We start from the raw sequence: 16,624 nt of genomic DNA on the forward strand, positions 1-16,624 counted from the left end.
ATTGACCCAGATAAAGACTTGTGATGATAACCTCCTCGTCTCACATTGTTTGGTTTACATCAAATTGTGTGCAGATTTTTTTTCCCACCTCATCCATTTGGGACCCCCTGAAAATGCTGCCAATGCGCAATTTTCCTAGTGGGCCAAAATGTTTCATGTGACCGTCAATTAGGGGCTTAACGAGGTTGGGCATTTAAAGTGTTACTGACATCATCAGTTCTAGGGGTGGGGGAAAAAATCGATTCGAATTTGAATCGCGATTCTCACGTTGTGCGATTCAGAATCGATTCTCATTTTTGAAAAATCTATTTTTATTTTTTTATTTTTTATTCATTTATTTATTTATTTTTTTGTGATTTTTTTTTTTCTTTAATTAATCAATCCAACAAAACAATACACAGCAGTACCATAACAATGCAATCCAATTCCAAAACCAAACCCGACCCAGCAACACTCAGAACTGCAATAAACAGAGCAATTGAGAGGAGACACAAACACGACACAGAACAAACCAAAAGTAGTGAAACAAAAATGAATATTATCAACAACAGTATCAATATTAGTTACAATTTCAACATAGCAGTGATTAAAAATCCCTCATTGACATTATCATTAGACATTTATAAAAAAAAAGAACAATAGTGTCACAGTGGCTTACACTTGCATCGCATCTCATAAGCTTGACAACACACTGTGTCCAATATTTTCACAAAGATAAAATAAGTCATATTTTTGGTTCATGTAATAGTTAAAACAAATTTACATTATTGCAATCAGTGGATAAAACATTGTCCTTTACAATTATAAAAGCTTTTTACAAAAATCTACTACTCTGCTTGCATGTCAGCAGACTGGGGTAGATCCTGCTGAAATCCTATGTATTGAATGTATAGAGAATCGTTTTGAATCGGGAAAATACCGTTTTTGAATCGAGAATCGCGTTGAATCGGAAAAAAAACGATTTTGAATCAAATCGTGACCCCAAGAATCGATATTGAATCGAATCGTGGGACACCCAAAGATTCACAGCCCTAATCAGTTCTACAATCAAATGAGGGATTTAGAAATAATGTTGAATAACAAGCGAAAAAAAATTGTTGGTATTAAAAATCTTCAAAAAACAACAAAATAATGTCCAGTCTTTGGTTTTACCAAAGTAATAGAGAGGGGAATTTATGCTTTCCTTCGCATAAAGTAAAATATAGTATTTGAAAACCAATCACTGATAAAGGAATATGACGAGATTGCTAAACGCAATGGGGGAAGGGAATTTTGGCGAGATGAAGGGAAGAAAAAATACTGAGCTTGTTAAGAAAGTCATCAGAATTCAGCTCTCATTTCCTCCATTGATCTCACTTCGAGGGTGAAAGCAAAATGTTTGGCTTATTTTAGCCAATTAAGCCGCGAGGGAGCCAATTGTGAAAGAGCTATTGAGCGTTTCTTTGCTCAAAGTGCTTATTGTGGTGCTGCTTGCAGAGGGATCAATTGCAGCCTCTATGATCGGATTATCCAGGTAATCAATTCTGGGCACTAATATATTAACAAGGTAATTATTGTGCTCGGGGAGAGATGGCCCTGGCAGGCGGACGCAACATAGTGTCATATTGTCATAAAGTTGACAAATACTTTATGCATCCAGAAATAAACATCAAAACCTTTGAAAAACAGAAGGTAATAAATGACATTAACCACCATTCAAAAGTTGGTGATATCACCTCACACACACACACACACACACACACACACACACACACACACACACACACACACACACACACACACACACACACACACACACACACACACACACACACACACACACACACACACACACACACACACACACACACACACACACACACACACACACACACACACACACACTCTCTCTCTCTTGTATTTGTTACCTTCTTGAGACCTCCGAAAAATGCCTACCTCTTTAGGATCAACCTTTCTAGAAATATACAGATTTGTATTTACAACACTATTAATATATACATACTATGCAAATATAAAAAAGCTTTTTGTGAAAAAAGTTGGAATTTTACTCAATAACAGTCGCAATTTTATAAGAAAACTTTACAATTTTGGCAATATTATTAAAATATTATTAAATATTATTAAAAATATTATTAAAATAATCATAATTTTGCTTTGCAAAATTATGATTATTTTAAAATTATGACGAAAAATTATGACGAAAGTCATAATTTTACTCAAAACATTTCACTATTTTACAAGAACAACAAAAAAATTGGCAATATTGTGATAAAAGTCAGAATTTCATACGACAAATGTCACCATTTTGCATTAAAAAGTAATAATTTAATAAAAAAGTAATTTTATGAGAAAATATTGCAATATTACAGAAACAGAAATATTAAGAGGAATTGTTCCCAATTTTATAAGAAGGAAGTTGACACATTGTGAGAAAAAGACTGCTTTTAGTTAATTATTATTTTTTGGGAATTTTTTGTTTGTAATCGGTTTTTAATCTTCATTCTTTACTTCAAAATATTACAGTATGTCTCTCTATATACATATTTTTTTATTAAAAAAAAAAAAAAAAATTGGCCAAAGGGCGGCACATTTCAATTTCTTACACACACTTATTACATACGTTGGCCAAAGGGGGAGCACTTCAAATTTTTACACACACTTGTTATTTCATATGTTGACCATAGGGGGAGCACTCAATTTGAAAAATCCCTCCTTTTTGGGACCACCGTAATTGTGATAGATTTCACCACTAAAGGTGCAAATGAGACATTCTCTATTAGATGCAATGGCTTTCTGTATTGGGACCATGATTTATGTCCTAACTTGTTCACTGGTCCTCATATGGAAGGTACTTTTCCTTGTTGATGTCTCAAGAAGGGTAGGGATACAAGAACACACACACACACACGCACACATCAGATATTACTGATCGTTAAGTATAAGTGTTGTGATCTGCAGGCGTTTTGTGTTGATTTTTGAGACTTGACCCTGCCACTGAAAGCCTTTAAGATGTGTGAGTACGAAAGTGTGTGTATGTGTGTGTCGTCGAAGCCTGCCTCTCATCACCCTTGATGCCCCCATTCCAGCAAAAATGCTAAATTCCCTGGATAATGTAGTTTAGAATTTAACTTCATTGATTATTTGGTTTCTGGATGAGCTAATCATCATTTTGTTTAATTCTATTATACACATTTGAGTCCCCAAACTATATTGATAGTTTCATGCATTACGCCAGTCACACAACCAAGCTGACCGCACAAATCTGTGCAAAGAGAGATGTCAAACACCTTGACAATCCATCCCTTCAGAAACTTGTGATGTATGTATGCAATATTTTAAGTCTTTATTGCTCAAACAACAACATTGCCATCCTCATGCGGCCCTTAGACCTTAGGCCAGGGGTGTCCAAATGTTTGGACTTGGAAGCAGCATTGGGCTAAAAAATTTGTCCGGGGGCCGAAAGCTGACTGCATGTAAAGGAACTATATATGTGTATATATATATATATTAGTGTTGTCCCGATACCAATATTTTGGTAACAAAATGATTTCGATACTTTTCTAAATAAAGGGGACCACAAAAAATTGCATTATTGGCTTTATTGTAAAATCTTAGGATACATAAAACATATGTTTCTTATTGCAAGTTTGTCCTCAAATACGATAGTGAACATACAAGACAACTTGTCTTTTATTAGTAAGTAAGCAAACAAATGCACCTAATTTAGTCTGCTGACATATGCAGTAACATATTGTGTCATTTTCCATTCTGTTATTTTATCAAAATTATTAAGGACAAGTGGTAGAAAATGAATTATTAATCTACTTCTTCATTTACTGTTAATATCTGCTTACTTTCTCTTTTAACATGATCTATCTACACTTCTGTTAAAATGTAATAATCATTTTAAGTACGAGCGGTAGAAAATGGATGGATGGATGTCATTTATTCTTCTGTTGTTTGGATACTTTACATTAGTTTTGGATGATACCGCAAATTTGGGTATCCATCCGATACCAAGTAGTTACAGGATCATACATTGGTCATATTCAAAGTCCTCATGTGTCCAGGGGCATATTTCCTGAGTTTATAAACATAATATAAATGAAAAAAAACGAAAGATGTTGTGATGCCAAAAAATATCAACGTAATCATAGTAGTATCGACTAGATACGCTCCTGAACTTGGTATCATTACAGTCGATGTTAGGTATAGATCCACCAATGGCGTTTGTTTACATTTTGACGCCGGTGAGCTACGGTGTGTAGTGAAGCATGCTTAGCTATTCCTCGTCCTGCAGGGATGATACTTGTAAGAAACTTACTTTATTTGTTGCCATGGAGGCGAGGATTAGTGATTTAGAAGTAGCTAAAACACTGCAGACTGGGGCTGGACTTTAGCCGCATGTCTTAAAGCACCTCTTCCGGTGAGTGTTTCAGTGTTATAACTTCACTTTTATCGTTAGTTTTTAAGCCAAAATGCATCCGTTCTCCCTTTTCTGTCTACACACAGTGTCTTCTTGTAAGTACTCCGTGATTGTGCGCTGGCAAACATGCTCGTCTGCTCGTAAACCAGCAAGGACACGACTTGACGACGACAGGGGCATGGGGGGGGGGTGGCGGACCGGTACTTTTCAGAGGCCGTATAGTACCGAATATGATTCATTAGTCATTAGTATCGCGGTACTCTACTAATACTGGTATATCGTACAACCCTAATATATATATATATATATATATATATATATATATATATATATATATATATATATATATATATATATATATATATATATATATATAATCAACAATATTAGTATAAAGGATATTCGACTCTTACCTTGTTTACTTCTGTGACAAACTCCTTAAAGTTTTATAATCAATCGGAAATGTCAAGCAGCTAAAATGCGCCAAACATGGATAAGTGTGGAGAGAGTGTTTTGCATTTTTCCCATAATGCATCGCATTGGATTTACATGGGTTTAATTTTGAATTATGTATAGTGATTGGACGTTTGTCATAATATCCACAAAGGTTAGTGAGCAGATTGTGTTACGTATGACCCTAGGTGTTGACTTCTAGTGTTGGTTGTAGTTTATTTGCGCGATAATTGGAAAACGTTGTTTACAGTGGGTCATATAAGTAAATGCTGTTCTGTGAACCCTTTAAAGTACCATTCATGGTCATTGACCAGATTTACTCGCGTTGTCCACAAGAGTGCGGGAAATTTACAACAATTGATATTATCAAATATTTAAATTGAAATTGGTGGCACCCCGCGGCCAGTTCCCCTATTAAACTCCTGACGTCTCGTGGGTCACACTTGGCCCATTGGCTTGTAGTTTAGACACCACTGCCTGAGGCCTTAGACAGGTTCCTGTCTACAGCGCTAAGCCCTCTGGGTAATTAGGAATATAAACAATTAGCAACACACTGGCATCCTCACTTCATAGTTTAGATATATCAATATATTTATTTAACCATTATTAATCCAGAGTAAATCAATTGATAACACATTCTCATTTGCAATGTATTTACATGACCGACATGTTGAAGTGTGATGATAATTTCTCATCCTCTCTCATGTACCAACAACAACAACCGTTATAGATCACTCTTAATAGTTCACAAATGCTCTTAACGTGCGGTGGTAAATGTGCTGGAACATAAATGAATGTTTAAGATGGACAAACACTTTTCAAGTGTCTGCAAACTTAGACAGAGCAGACAGACAATGAGGAATTGTGTGTTTCTTTCTTTAATTATAATGAATTATAATTAAAAGTACAGTAATTGGACAATGAGCTCTGAATATGTGATTTGACTGCCATCTGACTTTAAAGTTTGTGTGGCATAAAACAAGGAAAACATCAACAAAATATTTGTTTTCAAATTTTTGTTGAAATCCTGTGCTTTTTGGGTTAAGGTTAGGTTAACGAATTGATCAAATGTTTTGGGGAAAAAAAATTAGCCTCAAAACATCGCAACTTTTGCCACAACTTTCTGAAAAAAGCTTCCGCAAATTCAGCCATTTTAGGCTACAACATTCACACAAAAAAGTTTTGGAAGAAGTAGCATTTCTTCAACATTGTGGTATTCAACACAGGATTTGAATAGCCAATGTTTCAGATCATACAGTTGTTCAACCATAGTGCAGGATGGCTGTAATAAAGAAAGTAATACAATTCTGCTTTGGGCTCCAATTTAGCCAGGGACAGCCCTGCGTGTGCGTGTCAACGTATTTGGACTGTCAAATAAAAATATTCCATATGTTACAAGGCTGTACAGTGCAGCAAATTTACTGCAGGGTTTCCCACACATTCATTTATTTGTGACGGCCCGCCACGAAAGAATTACGTCCGCCACAAATTTTTAAAAAATTTAAAAAAATAAATAAATAAATAAAAAATGTTTTTGTTTTTTGTTTTGTTTTTTTATCCTCTCCAGCTTTTCAGGCAAATCATATAGTTGATGTAGATGCCCATATCGGCTGTTCAGATTTACTTTACAAAAGAGAAGTGTAGGATACTTCTCTTGTTGCCTTATTTGTATTTGACTTTATTAAATGTATTTATATTAGAAACACAACATGTGTATATAACAAAGGGTGCAAAGTCTGCAGGCAGTAGGAAACACATGGTTAAGTGTTGGGAGTAAAACTGATGGCAGTCTAAAGTTCAAGATTTTTGGAGCTCTTTGTTCAGTGGTTTAGATGTTTGATGAAGCTCTGTGTCTATCTACCACCACTACTGTTTTCTGTTTATTTGTTACTGACTGTGGCAGGACACCTCTGCCTCTGTTTCACTTTATGTTGCTGGTAAATAATATGGTTGTAGTAGTAGGCTAAAGTTAAATTATTTAGTATGCACTAATTAAAGCTTTTATATTTTATAACATATATTTTTTGTAAGAACCACAATTAATAAATATATTTCAGTGAATAACTTATTGTTCAAATCTGTGTATAAATATGTACATAAAGTGTTGTAATTATATTGTAAAATGGATGGATGGACGTTTAAAACAAAACTGTTATTATTAATTAGTAAGTATAACTTTTTTGAGCCTTTTTAGAGAAAATCAAATCATTGTAGTAAATTTTGCAAATTACTCGATGATGTCATGGTGACCACGCCAACAGCCACGCCCACAGCCACGCCCCCACCGCCACAGGTATCTTGGCAGTTTATGGGAAACACTGTACTGGCATATGACGAAAAATATATCGTGCAACTAGAAAACTTTTTTTTTTTGCACTACTCTCAACAAAACAGGCACATTGATGGCAGTTAAGAATTTTTTGTTTGTGCTAAAATCAGCCCTTCTATATATTAAATTTTTTGTTATCAGTGGTTTTCATTTAAATTTTACTAATTTATTTAGGTGTCTTGTTGTTACAAAATGCTATTTTACTTGAATTGTGTATGTCATTTCCTTTGAGACAGTTTTGTTTAATTTCAGAAACATTTTAATAAATTAATCAATTTGTTATTATAACCATATCATACCATACCACCAACAAAATAATTCAATACAGCATTTTTAGAACTAGAAGTCTATAAGAACTAAAAAGAAATACATCATTTTAAAGCGGCTCAGCTGTTTGCAACGTGCTCTGTTACATTTTTCAAACAAAAAACATAACAAGAACAGCACCAGCTAGCTTATGTTACCAGTCGTAGCTACGTCATTACGCACTACACCAAAATAAATACAATTATTTTTAGTGTCTACTGATGTTTTATTTAATGATGTACAGTACAGTCCAAAAGTTTGGACACACCTTCTCATTCAATGCATTTTCTTTATTTTCATGACTCTTTACATCGTTGATAGTCACTGAAGGCATCAAAACTATGAATGAACACATGTGGAGTTATGTACTTAACAAAAAAAGGTGAAATAACCAAAACATGTTTTATGTTCTAGTTCTTCAAAATAGCCACCCTTTGCTCTGATTACTGTTTTGCACACTCTTGGCATTCTCTCGATGAGCTTCAAGAGGTAGTCACCTTAAATGGTTTTCACTTCACAGGTGTGCTTGAAGCTCATCGAGAGAATGCCAAGAGTGTGCAAAGCAGTAATCAAAGCAAAGGGTGGCTATTTTGAAGAAACTAGAATATATAACATGCTTTCAGTTATTTCACCTTTTTTTGTTAAGTACATAACTCTACATGTGTTCATTCATAGTTTGAGTTTGAGTTTTTTTGGAACATGCAAGCATACAACATGATACATCACAATTTCCAGTTTCTCTTTTCAACATGTTCGAAAAGGAGTAGGAAGAAGCCTAAGTAATCCTACCCCTTTTCTTTTACATAACAGTTGCTAAAACCTTTGTTCACTTCCTGTTCTCAATTTATTCACAATATACTCCATAAGTAATCACAATAAAAATAAATAAATACATAATAATTGGTGAAGTAAGTCATATTTCATATGATGAGACAAGTAAGATTATTTTGAGAATGAAAAAATGGATGGATGAAATAAATTGAGAATGTTTATCATGGTTCTTCTTCTTTGTACTTTGTAAACACTTTAAGTTTGAAGAGTTTCTTCAAGTGGATCATAGTAGTACATTGTTTGATTGCTTTGCTTAATCCATTCCATAATTTAATTCCACATACTGATATACTGAAGGTCTTAAGTGTTTTACGTGCATAAAAATGTTTTAAGTTAAATTTTTCTCTAAGATTATATTTCTCCTCTTTTTTTGAGAAGAATTGTTGTATATTCTTGGGTAGCAGATTATAGTTTGCTTTGTGTATAATTCTAGCTGTTTGCAAATTCACTATGTTATGGAATTTCAGTATTTTTGATTCAATAAATAAAGGATTTGTATGTTCTCTATATCCAACATTATGTATTATTCTAACTGATCTTTTTTGGAACACCGTTAATGAATGAAGTGTACTTTTGTAGTTATTTCCCCATATTTCTACACAGTAACTCAGATATGGTAACACTAGCGAGCAGTAGAGAATATGAAGTGATTTTTGGTCTAGAACATGTTTTGCTTCATTCATTATTGACGTGTTTCTTGCTACTTTATGTTGTATATTTTTTACATGAGATTTCCAGTTCAATTTATCATCAATTGTTATACCTAGAAATTTGGTTTCATTTACTCTTTCAATTTCTATTCCGTCTATCTGTATTTGTGTTTGACTTCCTCTTCTACTGTTACCAAATAGCATTATTTTAGTTTTACTGAGATTCAAAGATAGTCTGTTTTTGTCAAACCAGTCAAACCATAGTTTTGATGCCTTCAGTGACAATCTACAATGTAAATAGTCATGAAAATAAAGAAAACGAATTGAATGAGGAGGTGTGTCCAAACTTTTGGCCTATACTGTACATTAATATATCCCCATCGATAAATTGTGAAAAATGCCTTGCAACATGTATTTACCTGCAACTGGATCATTCCAGCACACCTCCAAGGTGCTAAAAATAGGTTCTGTTTGCGCTTCTTTATAACCCAGAAAAGGTGGCACAGATTTTATTTGTGTGCTGCATTTTTGACAACACAGCAAAACGTCAACAGTTAAAGCATGATAACATATGTGTTGAGGGAAAGGAGTCTTTGGTACTCAAAAACCTACTATTGCACTTGTTATCAGTTGTACATGCAGTCTTAGTAGATCACTAATAGTATAATGTATAGTTTGCGCACACTATTTAGCACTTGTTATTTGGATCTTAATAGATCAGGCCCAAAGTACGAGCCTACAAAACCAGCTTAACAGAGGAGAGAAAATGAATATAAGCTTGGTTCAGTCGTTTTCTAATTCTCATGACAATACAAATTAGGAGTGTGGATAGTTTGAGGGTGTAGTTGTGTAAAGTATTCTCAAACAGTCACTTTCAGGAGTGCTGGCTGCAGTTAACTGTTTAAAGGCCTATGTGGCTTTGAAGAGCTGTTTCTTTGTCTGCTAGATGAAAACAGGGGGCTTAGTCGAGCTGCTTAGTATTCCCCCTGAGGCTCTCTGCCTTTGGCCGCCATATGGGAGAGAAGACCGCCATATAAGTACTTAAGCAAAGTTTATATTTACTCAGGAATTTTCTCAGCTTTGCTTTACTTGAGTGGAAAAACAATAACCAGGCTGAATCAACGCTACCTTTATAAGGACTTATGCAAAGTTCACATTAGCAATTGAAATTTTAACCTTGGCGGTGTTGTCCGAGCGAGTACATCATGTTTCTACTTCTGTAGAAACATGCTTTTTTTATTTGAACTCCCAAAAAAGGTTGAAAACGTGCTATATAGGACTAAAATGACCTGAGTAATTTCATGTGGATGCTGACAAAGTCTAGCATTGAGGACTTAAAGGGGTCATATAATTATTTTTCTATATTTAAAACACTTCCTTGTAGTCTACATAACATGTAAAGGTGGTCCAGTGTGCAAAATTCTGCATGTATGATGTTTTAAAGACCGTCTTCAAACCGCTTTCAGGATTCGCTGTTTTATGGGCCAGCTTATTTACGTGCCTCCACTTCGACTGCGTCTTCTCCTCGTCAGCCATGTAGTAGTTTTTAGCGCTTCCATATTGAGTCTACTGACATGTAAGTTAGAACTATATGCTACTTTTGTATACGAAATGGCAACAACGAGGATGCATGTACATGTACGAGCCAGTCTGCCCCACAACAAGAAGATAGAAAAAAATAAGGAACTACAATGGCGGACTCGGTCAAAGTTCTTCGGGTAAATCTCTACAATATATGTATATATCCAATTAAGTTAAAGTACCAATGATTGTCACACACACACTAGGTGTGGTGAAATTTGTCCTCTGCATTTGACCCATCCCCTTGTTCACCCCCTGGGAGGTGAGGGGAGCAGTGAGCAGCAGCAGTGGCCTCGCCCGGGAATCATTTTTGGTGATTTAACCCCCAATTCCAACCCGTGATGCTGAGTGCCAAGCAGGGAGGTAATGGATCCCATTTTTTTTCATAGTCTTTGGTATGACTCGGCCGGTGTTTGAATTCACGACCTACCGATCGCATGGCAGACACTCTAACCACAAGGCCACTGAGCAGGTCGTCAATGATGTCATATGTTGGGAAAAATGGCACAAGTTGTGCAAATTCCAAACGACTCGTTTGGAGGAAGTATAAAGGAAGGCAAGATTGGTTTGATTTTAAATTTTCCGGACTTATGCAGATCCCAAATACACAAAAACAGGTACCAATAGGTAATGAAAGTTGGTTTTGCTTAATAGGGCCCCTTGAATGCAGATACCACACAATCGGATGATATCCCAGTTCTTGAAGATTACAATGTAATTACAATAACAAATCCTTGTCATATATATTGCAAATACAGACTATTATTTATTTATCATTTATTACTGATAGCACACATGAAAGAAAAACAATGTTGGCTTCCCTTTGTTGTTCTTTACGGATGTATTTGTGCGGGTTGTAACAAAGCAGAACATATGAGAACTGTTTACCAAATAACTCGTGGGGAAGCTGTCCGTCTGGATAATTGAGCATGAGCCCATTGCAAGCCTGAAGAGGAGCCTGCCAAGTTAAATCCAATATTTGCCAAGAAGGCTGCAGTTAATGCGCCTCTGTTATGTTCACCTCAGATTTTTAGTTGCAGACAGAAGTTTACATAAACTGATCATGGGCACAAGCGTCTATAGGAATTCAGGGCCCTTAATGGGTTTTTGCACAATCAATGTTAATGTTAACAAATGACAGTCAAAATAGAAGCAATATTTTTTTTATTTTTTTTAAAAGCTGGCTTCCTCAAGAAGAAAAGAACATTTTGTGATGATGTGTTTAGAAAGATGCACACTGGTATATAGACAAAGTTTGTAAATGATAGTTGAGTCGATATTTCACACAAGTGCGTATTTCCATTGTTAGTTAGATGACAAGCTAACAAGCTGACGATCTTACGCAAGAAAGTTGGAAAAGGCATCCTCCAGATGTTTGACAGGTCTCTGCTTCAAATGTTCAAAGGTCCGCTTTGCAAGTTATTCTTGTTTTTGACATGTCTAGGGTGGATGCTTGCTGATCACCAAGTTCCGATGACGTCATCGGCTATTATCAACAAATTAACTTGTTGGCAAAAATTGTGTGCAATTGATTTTTGTGTGCATGCACCACACCCAAAAACAAGACACCTTTTTAGTTTAGTTTTTTGTTATTTGAATACTTATAAACAGAAGACTTTCATCAGACACATTGCCTAGCCAATGGTTTTGTCGGCCTTTTGTTTCCTTCTTATAGACTTTGATCATATTTTTGGTATCACAATGGACATCAGAAGACGTTATCTTGGCTTTACGACTTACAGAGGTGAGTTGTATCACATTGGAAGCCTTTTACGTTTTGGGACATATAAGATTATTGCCCTACCAATTGATCTTATTGCAAAAAAAGTTCAATTGGATTGAGAAACAAAAGGCTGCTTGTTAGAATTTGAAAGTTTGGAATAAAACAAACCTTGTTTTCTCTCTTGCATCCTCAAAGTTACGGGAGAGTACACCTATTATTCTTCGGGTTTTGTACCTTGTACATTTAAATTGATTCGGTACCACATGGGAATCGATACCGGTACACAATAGTACCAACTTTTGGTACTTTTGTGTGTGTTTTTTTTTTGTAATAACATTTACCACTGAGATGTGCTGTCAAATTATCTTGTTTTCTTACACTTCTGTGTCTCATTTGCAATCACTCTACTGTACTATATTTTATAGTAGACATTGCATGCAGTTCAATTCCAAGCGTTAGATGGCAGTAGCAAAGAAGCGGTCTTTGCCATTAATTTGAATGCCAGTCTTATCTTTTGTTGAGTCTACAATGGGTTTGTACAGTAGGCACTGTATAAACAGCTGTTTTGATTGTAACATGCATCTTTTTATTACAAAATGTGAAGGTGTTGTAATCGCCATGTGAAATTGCTAATGCTAATCGGTAGCATGTCTATGGCAAATCCAATGTAAATTAGAATCAAGCGAGCCTATTTTGAAAAGTTCAGACGTACTGTACTTTTGTACGCCTTCTTCTTGCTTTGATGGCATGGACATTGTAACATTACTTGGAGGCAGTCCGACTGAGTTCTTTCAGAATACGGTAAAGGCTTGTTTACCGGCCAAGTGCTTGAGCCGAACAACCACTCAGGAATCGATAGGTGACTCTTTCATTTTTTGTGAATCACTATACCTATAAAAGTACAGAGTTCAGTAAGCATCCGTAATTTTTCTTATTATATACAGTGATTAAATTCTATTGTCACATAGCTGTTAAAAAACATCATTTGTTTTTTAAATCTTTGCTTATATGGTTCATTGAGATTGTTTTAAAGGTGCCCTGTCATTTGGAATTAATAAATACAATTTAGAACCAATTGGAAGCTCATATTACACCAGAATCATAATTGGAAAAACCTAATTATATATATACTTCACATCACATAGCAGCTCATTCTACTTGAATTAAAAACCAAAGCAGTGGTTGTCCAAAATATCCCAATTGAAGCCATTACTGAACCCTCAAACCCCTCTACTTAATTAAAACAGTTACAGTAGTGCATACAGCAGGAAGGGGATTCATATGGCCTCATTAATCTGTCATGTCTGTGTGATCATGTTTTGTTTGGCCATGTGCTTTTTTGGATTTTGTCTGTTCCTGTTTTTTCACTCCCTGTTTTGTTTCCATGACAACCCATTAGTTTTCACCTGTCCTCATGTCACACACCTGATTCATTTGCACTCACGCACCTGTTGTTAATCATGTCTGTGTTATTTAAGCTTTTCATTTTCTGTTGGTCGGCCTGGCGACATTAACTCTGTGACCCTCTGACGACTTCTGCTACCCATGTTTCCATAGTTCCTTGCCAAGTAAGTTTTTGTTATTAATGCCACAGTTAGTGACGTTTTGCTTCATGTTCATAGTTTCTGCCTTTGTGCAAGTTTTTGTTTCATTAGCCAAGTTTTTGTACTTCCGCCTTGTGCGCGCCTTTTGTTCCTTTTTTATAGTAATAATTAAAAGATGTCCTTACCCTCACGCCTTGCCCGCGCCAATTTTCCTTTGCCTTCCGGGAAAACACAACACCCTAAGGTCCACGTTTTGACATAACCGCCGTTTACCTGACACATGAAACATGACAAAAGGGGGTGCACAATCCACTTTAGCCGCCAGATGGCAGTAGAGTGTTGAATATCTTAAAATTTCTTTTGTGCCAATTCCAACTTTGTCCGGTGTCAGTTGCAATGCTGAGTGACACTTTCCATCATTTTCAGCAGACTGCATTTAAAATGATTAACACCCTTCTTCCTCTCACGTGAGATCCACCCAGGAATGGGGCCATGTGAATCCTTCCCTACTGCACATTTCTGACAAAAAGGCTCCATCCAACCAGGAATGAATGTGTCTGTTGTTGGTGAGAGTGTACTTTTGGTAATAGAAGTACACATCATTAGTACGTCTTAATCAACACTTACTTCCCCGAGCTTATTTGTGTTTTCCAACTGCAGACAAATCTATGGTGTGTACGCCATCTGTCTGGCTCGTCTGCAGAGAAAACAAGCAAAGAGAAAGTAAACAGAGAGAAGCAACAAAGAAATACGAGAGTACACAATCAAAGACAAAGAAAGATGAGGAGTAGGCGGGGAAACGGAGGCTGACTTTCTATCCACGGATCTTAACCAGCCGTGAGATTGGACTGGAATACCAAAACCAGATACCTCCCCCCGGAGTTCTGTCCACCTCCATCTTTACCCCTCATCACCACGGAGGAGGTTGCCAAGGCAACGGAGCTGGAGGTCAGAGGCCAGGTGTGTTGAAGGGTGGGGCAGGTGGGTGGCTGAACGCGGTTCCATCTGGATGAGTGACCTGACATAATCAGATAGAAGTCGCACTCCACAAGTGGGAGCGAGAAAATGCTAAGCTGATTAGTGAAGCGTGATGGCGACTGGAATCATCTATCAACCTTCCTTGATATTGACGTTTACAGCAGTGAACATCATTGAGACAAAGCCACTGAGGGTGTCGTAAGACAATAAGAATCAACGCTTTCTGGTGTTCTGCCACACAATAACTTTGCTCGCACATTATCCTTACTATTTATGGTCACTGTTACAAACGTCTCTTACAAAATCCCAGGACGGCTCATGATAGTCAAATCAACCCGAAAATAAAACGTATACCGTAATTTTCGGATTATAAATCGCAGTTTTTTTCATGGTTTGGCTGGGGGTGCGATTTATACTCTGGAGCGATTTATGTGTGAAATTATTAACACATTACCGTAAAATATCAAATAATATTATTTATCTCATTCACGTAAGAGACTAGGCGTATATGCAAAATAATAACATTGACCATCATTGCTATGCCGATGACACCCAAATCTATGTAGCGCTATCACCAAATGACTATCGCCCCATAGATCTTCTGTGCCAGTGCATTGAGCAAGTCAAACACTGGATGTGCCAAAATTTCCTACAACTAAATGAAGATACAACTGAGATAATTGTTTTTGGTGCTAAAAAAGAAAGGTTTAAAATCGTCCAACACCTTCAATCACTGTCTCCTGAAAACCTCAAATAAAGCCAGAAATCTTGGGGTTATTTTAGATTCTGATTTACATTTCGACAGTCACATCAAATCAGTAACAAAATCGGCCTACTATCACCTCAAAAATGTAAAAAGACTTAGAGTGCTCATGTCAGCTCAAGACTTTGAAAAACTTGTACATGCCTTTATTACCAGTAGGCTAGACTATTGTAATGGTCTCCTTGCAGGTCTTCCCAAAAAAACTGTCAGGCAGCTACAGCTTGTTCAGAACGCTGCTGCTAGAGTTCTAACAAAGACCAAAAAATGTGAGCACATTACACCAATTCTTAAATCCTTACATTGGCTCCCTGTACATCAGATAATTGATTTCAAAATCCTCCTGCTCACATATAAATCACTACATGATCTAGGGCCGAAGTATATCACTGATATGCTCCCACTATATAAGCCCTCTAGATCACTAAGATCTTCTGAGACCAATCTGTTAGCGGTTCCCAGAGTAAACTCAAATCAAGGGAGAGCATCATTCAGTCACTATGCAACAAATAGCTGGAATAAACTTCCTGAAGATGACAGACTTTCCCCAACTCTGACTACTTTTAAAACTAGACTGAAGACTTTTATGTTCACCTTAGCTTCCAGTTAATCTTTTAATCTTTTAACTTTTAACGTCCGCACTGTATTTATTTTTATTGTCTGCATTTTAATTTTGCTTTTATTTTCTTTCATTTCACTTTGTTGTCTGTGAAGCACTTTGAGTCTGCCTTTTGTATGAAAAGCGCTATACAAATAAAGTTGCCTTGCCTTGCCTTGCCTATATCAGCACATTCTCAGTTGGTTATTTATGCGTCAGATAACGTACACTTATTCAGCCTGTTGTTCACTATTTATTTATTTTAAATTGCCTTTCAAATGTCTTTTCTTGGTGTTGGATTTTATCAAATAAATTTCCCCAAAAAATGCGACTTATACTCTAGTGTGACTTATATATGTGTTTTTCCTTCTTTATTATGCATTTTCGGCCGATGCGCTTTATACTCCGGAGCGATTTATAATCCGAAAATACGGTACATTCTAGG

At 36.2% G+C, this 16,624-nt stretch overlaps 1 long non-coding RNA gene across 1 annotated transcript in view; it reads left to right on the forward strand.

Annotated features, from left to right (window-relative positions):
• Nucleotides 1–15,236, forward strand: part of LOC133660759 (uncharacterized) — a 36,927-nt gene extending 21,691 nt beyond the window's left edge. Inside the window, exons 2-3 of the long non-coding RNA XR_009827884.1 lie at nucleotides 12,252–12,320; nucleotides 14,504–15,236. This is a non-coding gene — a long non-coding RNA (uncharacterized LOC133660759). The remainder of the gene's footprint in view (nucleotides 1–12,251; nucleotides 12,321–14,503) is intronic.
• The last annotated feature ends 1,388 nt before the right edge of the window (nucleotides 15,237–16,624 follow it).

The sequence above is a fragment of the Entelurus aequoreus genome, linkage group LG11, assembly GCF_033978785.1.
Source record: "Entelurus aequoreus isolate RoL-2023_Sb linkage group LG11, RoL_Eaeq_v1.1, whole genome shotgun sequence".
Classification (NCBI taxonomy): domain Eukaryota; kingdom Metazoa; phylum Chordata; class Actinopteri; order Syngnathiformes; family Syngnathidae; genus Entelurus; species Entelurus aequoreus.